Genomic DNA, 15,587 nt, shown 5'->3' with positions numbered 1-15,587 from the left:
GTTTGTTTAAATTTGTAGGGTATTAGTTACAAAACATTTTTAAAGATCTAATACAAGATTACTCCAGAAAAATATCTTAAATACATTTATTTACCATGGGTGATTTGCCTTGCCATGGAGCAAGATTCTATGTAAATAAAATGATGACGACTAATCACACAGGACACACCTGGAAGGCAAAGTCAGTGGCATCACTAACAATGCCATGACAGTGGCCATCTTTCATTGGGAGTTTGAGGAGACCAAAGACGCTAAGGTCTACAGATATACTGCATTCGAACTGGCTGCTTCACCATTCGCTATCAGTGGTGGGGGTACTACAGCACAGGATCAAAATAGCTGCAGAAAGTTGTAAACTTAGTCAGCTCCATCATGGGTACTAGCCTCCATAGTATCCAGAACATCTTCAAGCCTCAAAGTCAAAAAAAGACAACATCCATCATTAAGGAGGTACAGAAGCTTGAAGGCACACACTCAATGATTCAGGAATAGCTTCTTCCCCTCTGCCATTGGATTTCTGAATGGATATTGAACTCATGAACACTGTAGTGATATCACATGTCACGTGTAAGAACGTGATTGGACAGAGCATGCGCAGAAATGAAAAAATGATTGAGAAGCTTGTATGGTTAAAACGTGGCTGCTGTTTGTTGTTAAATAAAAGTTCTAGTTATGTTCTTCCAGAATATGTTTCTTTATGAGTAACCTACGGAATGTAAAAAGAACACAACAAACACCACCTCAATAATTCTTTTTATCTCTTTGCATTGCTTATTTAAAGAATTTAGTAGTTAAGACAGCAAATTTCACGAGACATGCCAGTGATATTACACCTGACTCTGATCACTGAAATTCAATAAGCCATGAACATAAGAACTGTAGTAGAAACAGGACTTTTGACCATTGGACAGGGACATCAGTCAACTGTCAGCACCAATCCCATACTACTGAATTTATTTAGTTTGCAAAAATCTGTCAGTCTTGGGCTTCATGAATTTACTTCTCCAGCTGAAATTCCATGGCCCTGTTGGATAGAGAAGTCCAAAGATCCACAGTCATCTGAATGAAGAAGTTCCCTCATATTGAGACTGTATCAGTTTTTAGACATCCTAAACAAGCGAAACATCATCTCTGCATCTGAGACTATAAGTGCAGTCTCTCCTTATTAGGCAGAAATTGATCAGATTAACCTTTTTAATCTGCATGCCTATTATCATAAAATGCCTTCCCTTAAGTTCAGAGAGCAGACTTGGCTTGAAATGTTCCAGGTGGTCTCACCAGGGAAGGTCCAGTGTCATTCCAGTCTTTACTCTTGTATTCATATGCTCTTACAATAAAGGCCAACTCATCATCTACTTCCCCAGTCGCTTGTTCTATCTGGGTGGCAACGGACAGTGATTCTTGTACAAGAGCACCCAGGGTCACTATGAACAGCAGCATCCCTCATTATCTTACAATTACAAAGAGCAAACTCCATGTTTCTACTTTTCTACTGAAAATTGTTCCAGGTTTTAATTTCATCTGCCACCTACTTGCCCATTCACTTAGTTTGTCTAAATTGCCTTGAAGCCCTTCTGCAGCCTCCCACCACCCACACTGCCAGCCAGCTTTGTATTAACAGCAAATGCAGATTCTATTCAGGAGCAAAAACAGTTAGCAGTTCTGCCTCACTGCTTTGGTGGTCTGGGTTTGATCTGGACCTTGGGTACCATCTGCTTAGAGTTTACGCCTTCTCCCTATAACTGTGTGGGCTTCCTCTAGTGCGTAGGTTAACCGGTAAATCGCTTCTACTTCAGCTTAGTGGCAGGAGAATTGAAAAGGAATGGCAGCAGCCGCAGAGTGGAAGCCCGATGGCAATAGTCGAAGGAAGCCAGGAGGCCAGACCTGGAGTAGGACAGTCCGTGTTTGTGTGTGTGTATGTGGGAGAGAGGAAAGAGGCTTGCTGCGTTCTGTGATGTTCTGCCACGCATTGTGGACATGCTATGTTGATGTTGGTTCTCCCCTGTAAATATTTTTTACTATGAAAAAAGTTTATATTAAAATAAAACTTTTCATAGTAAGAAAATATATATTTAAGTTAAATGTGGGTGCTGGAATGTGTGGCAACTATGTGCTGCCCCCAGCACATCCTGAGGTGTGTTGGTTGTTAATGCAAATGATGCATTTCACTGTACATGTGATAAATAAATCTAAATCTGAATATGAATAGGTGTGGGGAAAATGGCACTGATGAGAGACTCCCAGTGCTACACAAATCTCACTGATTGAATGAGAAAGCACGGCTATGCCTCTACTCCCTTAGAAGTTTGTGAAGATTCGGCTTGACATCTAATACTTCGAAAAACTTCTATAAATGTGTGGTGGAGAGTATATTGACTGGCTGCATCACAGACTGGTTTAGAAACACCAATGCCCTTGAATAGAAAAATCCTACAAAAAGTAGTGGACGTGGCCCAGTAAAGTCTTCGCACCACTGAGCACATTACTTAGAGCATCGATCATCAGGGACCCCTGTGGGGCACCCAGATCATGCTCTCTTCTCGCTGTTGCCATTAGGAAGGTAGTACAAGAGCCTAGGCACTCACACCACCAGGTTCAGGAACAGTTATTGCATCTCATTCAACTTCAACTGGCCCATCACTGAACTTTTCCACAACCCTTGGACTCACTTTCAAGGAATCTTCATCTCATGTTCTCAATATTTATTGATTACTTATTACTTTTTTCTTTATTTTTGTATTTTTACAGTTTGTTGTCCTTTGCACACAGGTTGTCTGCACTGTTGGTGGAATTTTTCATTGATTATGTTTCCTGAATATACTGAGTATGCCCGCAAGAAAATGAATATCAGGGTTCGATATGATAATATATGTGATTTCCTCCTTTGTCATAAGAAAATAAAAAACCACATATCAAATGCAGATGCTGCAATGTGTTTTACTGAAGATGGTTCTTATTTGAAGGTACTAATTAGACTGCTACTGGCTTTGCTCAAGTAAATATTGAACAAATCTAATTCAGAATGGCAGAAAAGACCCACAGTTCATGCAGGGTTAAGGATAGTCATTCCTTGCAACAGGCGGCAATTTACATTAGTTTGTTATTCAGAAGGTGGGGGTGGAATCTCACTCGTTTCAAATGCATTGTTAGCTTCAAGTCCTTTGTGACACCTTGTCCTTGGCATTCTATTCAATTTGCTCAGCTTGACATCAGCAACACAGACAGCCAGGCTACAAGTCCCCACAATACAATAAAACACAAATACCTGCTTATCAATTGCACAAAACAGTGGTGGGACTTACTAAACAAGAGTTTGCATGGGGACTGGCAGGATCTGATTTAGATTTCTTGGTTAAATTCACCACATCTGGGCCGAGGACCATTCTCACCCCTCATCCAGGTAAATTTGAGGTGGATCCCACAGTCCCTGACCAATTCACTGGACCCTTCACCTTTAGGTCTGATTGGCTGAAAGATGAGTGGAGGCACGTAGCAAGAAATTGCTGGAGTAGATGGGAAAGGTTAAACAAGACATTGACACTGTAAAATCAAGCCTCCTTTTCAAGACTTGGTCATCAGGTATCATATGCTCTTGAGGTTGCTGTAATTGGTGGAGCTGTAGCCTGTACCCTGCTCCTCTTGCCTTGGTAATCACCTAAGCCATCTTCCAGTTCATCTGGGATTCAATGAGTCCAATGGGTCACAATGCATGTCCCTAGAGAACAGGGGCAAAAGTGCACCCAACTCTGTCCTTGCTCTGATGACCAAATTTGTGTGTGGTTACATCAGGCTGCAAATAGAACCAAAGTTTCAGAGCACCAAGTATCACTATATGCCGGGGTTCTACCTACCCCTGGTAAACACAAAGTACACTGCAGATGCTGTGGTCAAATCAACATGTACAAAAGTTGGTTGAACTCAGCAGGTCGGGCAGCATCCGTTGAAATGAGCAGTCAGCGTCTCGGGCCGAGACCCTTTGTCAGGACCTACCTCTGGTGTTGGGGAGGATTGGTCTGGCCCCATCAGCTGGATGTTGCCATACCGCCTGTCCTTTGTGGAAAAACTCTTCCAAGCAAATGCCTTTGACCACAAGTACATCAGGCAGCGTTCAGCATGGAACGCCCGGCGGCACTGGGACTATAGAATGGTTCGCTGAGCAGAAGTGTCTAAGTCACCTGGAAGAATATTGCCTCATCAACAAGCACCAAGACTTCGCTTCACTGGCTTCAGATACAATGCTACATTTTTGGTGACACCTTATCAATGCCATTCTCAGCTTCACAGACGTTCCTTCCTGTACCATCGAATTATCATTCTTAACACACGCTGCTCTTGGCATAGCGGCAGTAGGGCATGGCAGCAGAGGGCATGAAAAGATGGTCGCCCACATCTTTGGAGAATGTGAATTTGATAAAGGGTTGTGGGGAAGAAAGCAAGGCTCCTGGTCTTGATTCATTCCCAGCAACTGCATAACGGCTCTCTCTGGTCAATCCTGCAATCCTACAGAGAGGAAGTCATCACCCTGACACAGTGGTGTCAAGAAAACAACTTCTCCCTCAATGTAGCAAAATCAAAGGAGCTGGTTGTGGACTACAGGAGGAATGGAGACGGGCTAACCCCTATTGACACCAATGGATCTGGGGTTAAGAGGGTGAACAGCTTTAAGTTCCTCAGCATTCACATCACTGAGGATCTCACATGATCTGTACATAAAAGCTGTATGATGAAAAAGAGCATAACTGCACATCTTTCACCTCAGATGGTTGAAAAAAATTGGTATGGGCCCCCAAATCCCAAGAACCTTCTACAGGGGCACAATTGAGAGCGTGCTGGTTGGCTGCATCACTGCCTAGTATGGGAACTGTACTTCCCTCAATCGCAGGATATCACTAACCATACCTCTGCATAATCCTTCACACAATAATCCCGCAGAATGCCTCCACTTCCTTCGGAGTCTGTGGAGATTTGGCATGACACCAAAGACTTGGATAAACCTCTAGAGATGTACATTGGCTGGCTGTATTGTGGTCCAGAATAGAAACACAAATGCCTTTGAGCGGAAAATCCTACAAAAAGTAGTGGATTCAGCCCAATACACCATGGGCAAATGAACCATTGAGCACATCTACATGAAACATTGTCGTAGGAAAGCAGCATCTATCATCACACCACCCAGCCCATTCTCTTTTCTCGCAGCTGCCATCGGGTAGAAGGTACAAGAGCCTCAGGACTTGCACCACCAGGGTCAAGAACAGTTACCACCCCTACAACCATCAGGCTACTGAATAAAAGGGGATAATTACACTCACATGCCCATCCATTGAGAAGTTCCCACAACCAATGAGCTCACTTTAAAAACTCTCTCATGTTATTTCATATTTTGCACTGTTTGCTGTCTTCTGCACTCTAGTTGATCCTTCATTGATTCTGTTAAGAGTTATTATTCTATAGATTTGCTGAGTATGCCCACAAGAAAATGAACATCAAGGATGCAAGTGCTGACATATTTGTACTCTGACAATTAAATTGACTTTGAACTTTAAAATCTTCAGCTCCGAGGCTCTAATTACACTTCTGTATGCTGTCCAGATGCCTGGCTGAAGAAATTCTTCCTCATCTCCATTCTAAAGGGGCGTCCTTCTATCCTGAGGCTGTGCCCTCAGGTCCTAGTCCCCCCTCTCTATAAAAAATACCCTCTTGATGTCTACTCTATCTAGCCCTTTTAATATTCGATAGGTTTCAATGATACTTCTGCTCATTGTTATAAAACTCCAGCAAATACAGGCCCAGATTCATTATACGCTCCTCATACATTAACCCTTTCATTCTGGGGCAAGGAAGCTGCTTATTATTAGCACAAAGGGCACATCACCTTCCAAACATCGTCTTCCCACCCCTTCTCCTGAACTTTAAGATCTTCCTGCTCCGCCTGTGCAGTTCCACACGCCTTTCCAAACTTCTCAGAACCCACAGAACTCTAGCTGAACTTCACATTTACAGAGCCTGATCATACTACTCTGCACCTTTCAAAGTGATTAGCATCCAAAAGATTCTTTGAGGCAAAAATATTATGTTAAAGCAGCATATTTTTTAAAAGAGAGAACTTGATAGTTTATTGATGAAGAGCACATTAAGCAAGATTTTGCTGTGAAATCTTGGTTAGTCCAATAGTGTTCATCAATATTTATGTGCAAATGCAGCAAGTGGAAGTTACAGTTCTCTCTTTTCAATAGGCTGCCACTGAAGTTCACCCTGAGCCATCTAATGACATGAGTGCTTGTGCTTAAAGATCAAAACCTCATGGCCTACTGGGCAACAGTGATCCATCCTCTCCTGTATTTTTTTTAAACACTTGGACTGCTACCTTTGAAATCCTCCAAACCCACTGGGAGGATGAGCAAACTGATGCTAGCCTTCTCTCATCCCACCTCCTGCAGCCACTCAAATACACCATTCGGTGGGCTGCATCTTTTACCTGCCAACGACAGACTCCTGAATGACAATCGTGCACCACCACCCCCCACCCCACCCCAAACAACAAAGTTACTGAGAACGTTTTGTTTTTAAAAACATGGCCAGGATAAAAATGTAACAATTTGCTAATTCTTGGAATTCCTTGTGATCCTATACCAAAAGGAGAGAATTTGCAGAACGAGGCCACTCACAATAAAGCAAGGAAAAGTTCACCACCTGGCACCTCAGAACCAGAGTGGATGCCAATTGTCTGCAGACCCAAGCAATTGCTTACAACCAAAGGCTGGGAGCTTGCTGTATTTGATTAGCAGACAAACTAAATCTAAAAGTAAATATGCTGTCATTTTAATTCTGTGGAGCCATGTAAAAGTTAATCACTGTCGGATAATCTTTACACAGACTGAAAATTATTACAAGTATGCAGCCTCATTCTTGTAGATTCGATTTGCTAGTGATTAAGATTTTTTTGCCCTTATTTCACTTTTTCACTTTGTCCAAACAACTTCCCTTAATATCCTTCTGCACAGGCTTTGAAATGCTATTTTTAACTGCTCCGGTTAAGAGCAGTTCTAAAATTTGTTATCTTTTTACATACAAGTGGATTCAATACAATGCCACGCTTCCATGAAACTCTTCATTTGTCCTCCCTGTTACTTTACTCTCAACTCTTCTATCAGACATCCTCTCTATTTACACCCTCCCCACACTTAAATCCCCCAAATTATAGATAAGCCTCACCGTTTTCATGCACATTTATTCTGTAACAATTTGAAAACAATAAAAAAAGTTAAAAAAAAAGATAAGCCTCACCTTACAGACATAATTACCTTATTTGGTATTGTTAACATTCTTCACTTCTTTCCTCAGTGATTATATTGTCCACCCACAAGCAAATCCTGCCTTTCACAATCTTTCAAACTCAATTTTTCTCAAATTACCAGTGTAAATCGACTGTCCATCATCTTTCTTTTAAGCCCAACATGAGATCAATATTGAGTCTTCGATTTTATTTTACTTCTTTAAATCTCATCTGTTCTTCAATTATTACTCACTTTACATGTCAGAATCAGGTTTAGTATCACCCACAAATGTGAAATTTGTTAAAGTTAGTAGCAGTACAATGAAATACATGATAAAATGTAGAAAAATAATTGAATTACAGTCTGTGTGTATAGACCATAGGACATAGGAACAGAATGAGGCCATTCAGCCCATTTCAGCGTGGCTGATCATGGATCCCATTCAACCCAATACACCGCTCCTCTCACCATATCCCTCAGTGTCTTGACCAATCAGGAATCTAACAACTTCCGCTTTAAATAGACCAATGGACTCGGCCTCCGCTGCAGCTGGCATATCTTGCTCATATGCGCCTTCTCATTCACATCTGACGTTCAGCCAACAATGGTTGTATCAGTAGCAAATTTATAGATGGTATTCGAGCTATGCCTAGCCGCATAGTCATGGGTATAGAGAGTAGAGCAGTAGGCTAAGAATTCATCCCTGTGGTGGGTCAGTGTTGATTGTCAGCGAGGAGGAGGTGTTATTACCAATGCGCACAGATTATGGTCTGCCAGACGATGGAGTTTAACGCTGAGCTATAGTCAACCAACAGAATCCTGACGCAAATATTTGTACCGTCGGCCCTCCTTATCCGTGGGGGATTGGTTCCGACAACCCCCGCAGATGCCAAAAATCGCCGATGCTTATTTAACCTGATTCAGTGCGGTGGTCCTTAGGACCTAGTGGAACCCCGGACTTTATTTAACATGCTCAGAGCGGTGGACATTAAGACCCAGCGTAGCTCTGAATCCACGGTGTTTCTGTTCACGAAAATAATCATGATTGTGATTGAAAAAAAGGTGGAAGTAATAAAGCAAACAGAAAGATGTGAAACGCCATTGGTCATTGGAAAAGCATTAGGCTACAGTCAGTCAATGATTGGAACGATTTTAATGGAGCATTTGAAAGGCTCTGCCCCGATGAAAGCTACAATTATTACTAAGCAACGCAGTGGTTTAATTATTGAAATATGTATGTTTCCTAAGTGTTTTATATGCATAGAAAGGTAAAATATGTACTATATACTAAGAAAAACATTTGACTAACTGGCGCTAAATAATACCGGATGTACCTGTTCCGACTTCAAATCCGACTTAAAGACGGACTCAGGAATGGAACTCATTCATAACCCGGGGACTGCCTGTACTTTTAAGTCATTTCTAGATTACTTATAATACCTAATACAATGTAAATGCTATGTAAATAGTTGTTAAACTGTATTGTTTAGGGAATAATGACAAGAAAAAAATAGTCTGTACATGCGGAATCCGCGGATAAGGAGGGCCGAATGTATTGTCCAGATGATCTAAGGCCGCATGAAGAGCCAATGAGGTTGCATCTGTCTTAGTCCTACTGTGGCAAAATGTCACCTTTTCTGTGCCCTGATAATATTGCGCTCTTTGGATTAACACAGGAATGTCACAATTTTAACTATTACTTCAGTCACTGGTTATACTTCCTTGTTCAGTTTATACCTCAGATCTTGCTCTCTACCTGATCATAATTATAATTATTTTATGAAGTTTTTCTTCATTGATTTACTTCAGATTAGAACTTTTCTTCTTTCAAACATCAAAAGACTCAGTCTTCCCCCACACCTCAGCCCCTCACTGTCCCCCATCCAAATGATTTTGTCTTGTACTGCTTTTAGCTGTGAAGGCAGGTGTTGTAGCAATCTGCTTTTAACTCCACCTCAGTCTTGGCAGCTCCAGGCACTTTCACTTCAAGTTTAGCACAGGCTAGGTAAAAACTGTTCTTATAACCAACCATTGCTTGGCCTGAAGATTCTGTCTGCATCTTTAGCATCTATATGTCGATGGCATAGTTAAAATCTGTGCATCGACATGTATTTGAGATAAGCAAGCAGGAAAAACACAGATGCATGACTCCTGAATCACAGGTCCCCAGAGATGTGAGACAAATAACAAATATTTCTAGAGACACCAAGCAGATTTGTCTCAAACCTACAGGAATAACAAACAAGAGATAGGGAACAATGGAGTGTAAAATGGAAGATTTGAGATCTATGTCTTGAGAGAAGAGAACAATGACTTGAGAATGAAGTGAGACATGTAAATCACCCTAAATAACATCAGCCTGACTGCTCGGCACAACTTCTGTATGGAGCTACTTCACACCAGTATCAAAGCAGATAGCCCTGAAGAAGGGTCTCAGCCTGAAACATTGACTCTTTGTTCATTTTCATAGATGCTGCCTGACCTACTGAATTCCTCCAGCATTTTGTGTGTGTCACTGCAGTCCGCTACTCTATTTGGGTCTACCATGACGCACTGTGAATTTATCTTAATTTCTGCAGATTTCTGTCTTCCATGTCTGAAGGCATAATAGGCTTTATAGACATAAAGGTGCCCACTCATCTGGTAACTTAGTTCCATAAATGAAAATTATTCACCGACACTTCCAGTGCCCTTTGTGAGGAATGAACTGCGGCTTGTGTATTTATTGACATACAGTGCAGAATATGCCCGTCTAGCCTTTCGAGCCCAGGAACTCCTGATTTAACCCTTTTTTAATCACGGAACGATTTATAATGACCAATTAACCTACCAACTGAAACGTCTTTGGACTGTGGGAGGAAACTGGAGAAAACCCGCACGGTCACAGGTAGAACGTGCAAGCTCCTTAGAGCCAGCTCAAGTTTTATGAAAACTCCGCCTGGCATCCAAGTTACTAAACGGACTTGTACATTACTTCACTTTTTCCACCCTCTCTCCCCCTCGACAGACACCGAACACGATGTTGGATTCGGAATCTTACACTACACTTCCCCTTCCCCGTGCTGAGCATGTAAAATAATCGGAGGACCAAACTCTGAGAACGTATAGGGCGAATGAGGAAACCGATCCATACTGGAGGTGAAGGTGGAAAAGCAATTGAAAATGACAAAAGCAGATTTAAGGGACTGAAAGCCAACCCTATTTGTATTTGGTACATGGTTGAAGATCTGTTCTAGTTGTTACAGTGTTGTACCATCCCCGATTTCACACCTACATAATCGGCACCAAATGCAGTTACGCCATCAAATCTGCATAGATGGAAAGCAATGTCTGTCGCACCGCAATCCAACAGATACAGTCCCACCTCTCATTCCAGCACACCTTCTATCAGATAGCCTCATATCAGATATCAACTTCAACATGCTCCTGAACTAAACAATAGAAACAAATCTCTGAAGCTCTTTAGACACCCTGTAAGAATAAAGCAGAGCTGACTGAAGTGTTTCAGGAGTACAGACAGTCCCAGACTTGCTCTCAACACATTTATAATTAAGGAGCATTTATAATTAACCAGCAGGAAGTGCAGTCGTGTGTGCGCACACACACACACAACTTCTTGACAAGTTAAATCTGCAACCTGCTCACGTGAATGTGCTGCTGCCAGCATAGACACAATACTGTTGTAACAAATTCTCAAGCAGATACCATGAACAACAAAGCTCTCCCTTTTAGAACTAGCGTAGGAGAATTAAACAACTCACGCAAAGAGACAGCTTTTAACTCAATTATTATTCTCAGCAAAATTGTGGCATGTTTCTTTACGCGGTATCGGGTTATGACCAGGGCACGCTCAGAGAAAGGAAATCGGTCTGGCCACCACAAGTAATTAACAGCAACACTTTAATTCCAAGAGTTAATTAAGACCATTCAAATAACAGAAGGCCCAAATCACACAGAATACACAGTACACTGGGAACCCAATATTATTTAAATTCAGTTTTGCAAGTTGCTCAAAGAGTGCTCCAATTTAGCTTTCAGGTATTTCAAGAACAATATGAAGAAAGAATCTGAAAATTTTACTGATCTGTTTTATCAGAACGCATACTAGCGCTGTGTACAGTGATCTTATCACCCAGCCCACAGAATACCATTTCTTTACTCATTTCAGGGACGTGGGTTTTACAAGCTCAGCTAACGTAATTGTCCAACCCTAAATGCCTCAAGGAAATGGTGGGGTGCTGCCTTCTTCAACTGCCTTGAGGTGTGGGTGCGCCATAAACGAATAGAAGAATATGTAAGTTGGAGTAGACAATGTGGTGAACCACATATACCTGTCTGGACATGCCCCCCCCCCCCCCCGCTGACTGCTCCTGTGGCTCCTCCCACAGACTCCTGTCCCCTGTATAAAGGCGATTGGAGGCACAGACCCTTCCTCAGTCTCCAGGATGTTGTGTGGTGGTCACTTGCTGCTTGTGCTTTCTTCCAGCCAATAATAGCCTACCTTAACCCACGTCTCAGAGTTATTGATGGTGCATCAATTTTATTGGCTGGAAGAAAAACCTCCCCCTCCCCCAACCCGTTCTCGTCATTCAGTATTAGCTAGTCTGCACACACAAAATGCTGGAGGAGCTCAACAGGCCAGGCAGCATCTATGGAAAAGAGTAAACAGTTGATGTTTCAGGCCAAGGACTGCTGCCTGACCAGCTGAGACCTACCAGCATTTTGTGTGTGTTGCTTTGGATTTCCAGCATCTGTAGATTTTCTCATGTTTGGAATATCGAGGCTGATCCAGGCCTCAACTCCCCTTCTGCTCCATTTCCCTGCAGCCCCCAATTTTCTGATTGTTTAAACATGTTTCTACCTCTCTTGTAAATGATCTAACCTTCGCAATTCACAGGGTTCCAGAGATTCACCAACTCCTTTGTTAAAAAATTCCTATGCAGCTCAGCTCCAAATGATGCCCAACTAGTCTCAAACAGAGAAAATCTGCAGACACTGGAAATCCGAGCAACACACACAAAAATGCTGGAAGAACTCAGCTTCTGTGGTAGAGTACAGCCGATGTTTCGGTACCTAGTCTTACAACTATGCACCCACCCTCTTTTGAAAGTTCCTCTCTATTCAAATCATTGTTACAATTCCTGTCACATCCTCCAAAGATCGAGTGTTTCAATAAGGTCATCCTTCATTCTTCCTGTAAAAAGCTGCATATATAAATACACAATTGTAGAGTAGCAGCGTAGCCGGCGTGCTGGAATCCATTCTGGGGTGGGGGCTGTCCCATCAATGCTGCTCTGCAGTAATCACTCCAAGGAAGACTAGGCTGACCCTGCAAGAGACCTTCGACTGCGGCTGACCCAGCATGAGATGAGGAACTGTAGTGTACTTGTTCTTGCAGAAACGTGGCTGGCTCCAGGACAATGTCCCATACACCATCAGTCTACAGGGCATACCACTCAGGGACTTGTACTAATATTATTTTCTGACCGTATGTGCTATCGTAACATTATATGTCTGTGTGTGACTGTATGGTGTTCTGCAACTTGGCACCTTAGGAGGAACTATGTTTTGTTTATCTTCATGTGTATGGTTGATGTGTTTCAAAGTTCAAATTAAGTTAGTAATGTACATGTATCTCATCAGACAAAGGGTGTCAGTTGGGACGAGAGCTGATTTAGCTCATTCTCTGTGATAGTCGTCTCCATGGCACTGAGGTTACGGGCATTGCCCCAGCTGCCGTGAACCACTCCGGCTAATACGATGAACTGAAAAGTGAGGCTTTGGGCCTACTTCAGCTGCTCCAGAGTATGGAACTGAGGACTCCATTTTGGTTCGAAATACTGTCGTTCGCTTCAGTTGTTTGCATATTTATTTATTTATTTTTCTCTCTCTTGTGCTTTTATTTTTATTCCTTTTTTCCGCCCTTTAATTGGGTTCTTTCGGGTTTCTTTTTTGTGGCTACCTGTGGGCAAGCAAATCTCAAGGTTGCATAATTTACACATACTTTGATAATAAATGAACACTGAACCATATACAACCCTGGATTCATTTTCTTACGGGCATTCATAGTAAATGACAGAAACCCACAGAATCAATGAAAGATCACACCCCATGGATGAGCAAACAACCAATGGGCAAAAGACAATAAACTATGTAAATTCAAAATAAAAATAAATATTAATAATAATAATAAATGATCAATAATTATTGAGATCATGAGATGAAGAGTCCTTGAAGGTGAGTCCATAAATTGCAGGAACAGTTCAGTGATGGGGTGAGTGAAGTTATTCCCTTTGGTTCAAGAGCTTGATGGATGGGGAGTAAGAACTGTTCTTGAACCTGGTGGTCTATGTACATCCTGTGGCTCCTGTATCTTCTGCCTCATGGCAGCAACGGGAAGAGAGCATGGTCTGGATAGTTGGTCTCTGATGACAGATGCTGCTTTCCTGCGACAGCGCACCGGTTAGATGTGCTCAATGCTAGGGAGGGTTTCACCCGTGATGGGCAGGGCTTTTTGTATGCTTTTTCATTCAAGGGCATTGGTGTTTTCAGACCAGGCCATGCCGCCACCCATCAATATACTCTCCACCACACATCTATAGAAGTTTGTCAAAGTTTTAGATGACATGCCAAATCTTTGCCAAGTTCCAGGAAAAAAGAGGCATTGCTGTGGTTCCTTCGTAATGGCTCTTACGTGCTGGGCACGGGACAGCTCCTCTGAAATGATAGTACAGAGGAACTTAAAGTTGCTGGTGCTCTCTACCTCTGATCTCCTAAAGGAGGAGTAGCTCATGGACCCTTGGTTTTCTCCTCCCAAAATAATTAGCTCCTTGGTCTTGCTGAACGCTGCTCACATAATGCAGCGTGACTGCAATGCTGCTGCAAGTTAGTGCTTCGTAGCACCTGTGCATACATGCATATGGGAATAGACTCAACGTTCAACTCCAAATCTAATTTCCTTAGTGACTTGTGATAGGATAATCTCTTCATCCCAGGAACTCATGTCAAAATTTCATTTTGGTGCTCCAGTGCTAATATACCCTTTGTCAAAAGTAAAACAGTGCATCGTAGACCGGGTGTGGCTTTAACAATGCCCGAGTACAGGATTGTTGAGGTACAGAAGGAGTGACAGTGAATGAAAGAGCAGTGGACAATTAAACATGCCTAAAACTGTTATTGTTGTTGAGTGTCATCGAGTTGCCATCCCCATGGACAGTGCAGTTGGCCATAGGGTTTTCACGGCAAAGTATGGAAGTAGATGGCCAGATACTGCTGCTGCCCAGGTTGAGACCCGGCCAGATTCGAACTCAGTCCAGTGCTGATGCCACTACACCACCAGCCGCTCCAACACACAGATAAAGCAAAAGCTATTGTAAATCTAATCCTCTCTACAGAACAGGTTGTGCACCTTGTGTTGACTTGCAGCTGTGTTCGAGTCCATGGATGGTGCTAACTTTAAAAGCTTTCTCATAATATTCACATTAAAGAGTGTTCAGAATTGCCGTAGTAATGATGATTCTTGTCTTCATTATTTTTGAATAAGACTGTGCTATACAAAATGCACACCAGCCACAGCCCTGCAGACCTTCGCGCCATGCTGCCTTCATCTTATGAGAGACAGCGCACCACACGCTCAAGTTTATCTGTATCTGCTCATGCTGTTTCTATGCCTGATGCGAGAACCTACACACTGGATAGAAGCTTCCTTCACTGTGCTATCTGAATTTGGAACAGCCTTCCAGATGCTGTGGTTGGAAACATCTGTGACAATCGGGTCCAAGCCTTCAAGAGTCGAGTGCACAAACACCTATCATCTCTGGGAGGGAAGTCGCATGCTTCTTCATAAGCTGTCATGAAGGGGACCAGGACGGGGCAATACTTGGTTGTTGACAGGTAGGGTTAATATCTGACTTTGATGAGCACTTGTGAGTTATGCTCCTGCTGGACTTCTTAGTCCTTAAACTGCTGCAGAACAGTGTGGAAAGAACAGGTGCTGTTTTCTCCCAGTAGGGATTAGTTTTTAGTTCCAAGTGCTCCTGCCATGTTTTGTCACCCTGCAAACTTATCCTTCAATCTCTCTGAATTATGGAGGACAGCATGTGTATAAATGTCTCTCTCCATCAGACTTTATCATGACTCCAGTAATTTCTACTATTTTTTAATATTTCTTAATTGTACATATGATTTTATTGTGTTCTATTGCTGAGCAGCAGTGAACCGTCCGATTGGCCTATCAGAGTTCTCTTTGGGAACTAGTTGACTTGATGAACATTTCTGATCTGGCTATTGTTCATGATTGCACTTAATAAAAAA

The 15,587-nt window shown here is 42.3% G+C and overlaps 1 protein-coding gene across 2 annotated transcripts in view; it reads right to left on the bottom strand.

Moving 5' to 3' along the window:
- Nucleotides 1–15,587, bottom strand: part of LOC140734827 (chromatin remodeling regulator CECR2-like) — a 127,934-nt gene that overhangs the window by 46,374 nt on the left and 65,973 nt on the right. The window lies entirely within an intron of this gene.

This window comes from Hemitrygon akajei, chromosome 10 (assembly GCF_048418815.1).
Source record: "Hemitrygon akajei chromosome 10, sHemAka1.3, whole genome shotgun sequence".
Lineage (NCBI taxonomy): Eukaryota > Metazoa > Chordata > Chondrichthyes > Myliobatiformes > Dasyatidae > Hemitrygon > Hemitrygon akajei.
The sequence above is the reverse complement of the archived record's forward strand: the minus strand, read 5'-3'. Positions and strand labels throughout refer to the sequence as shown.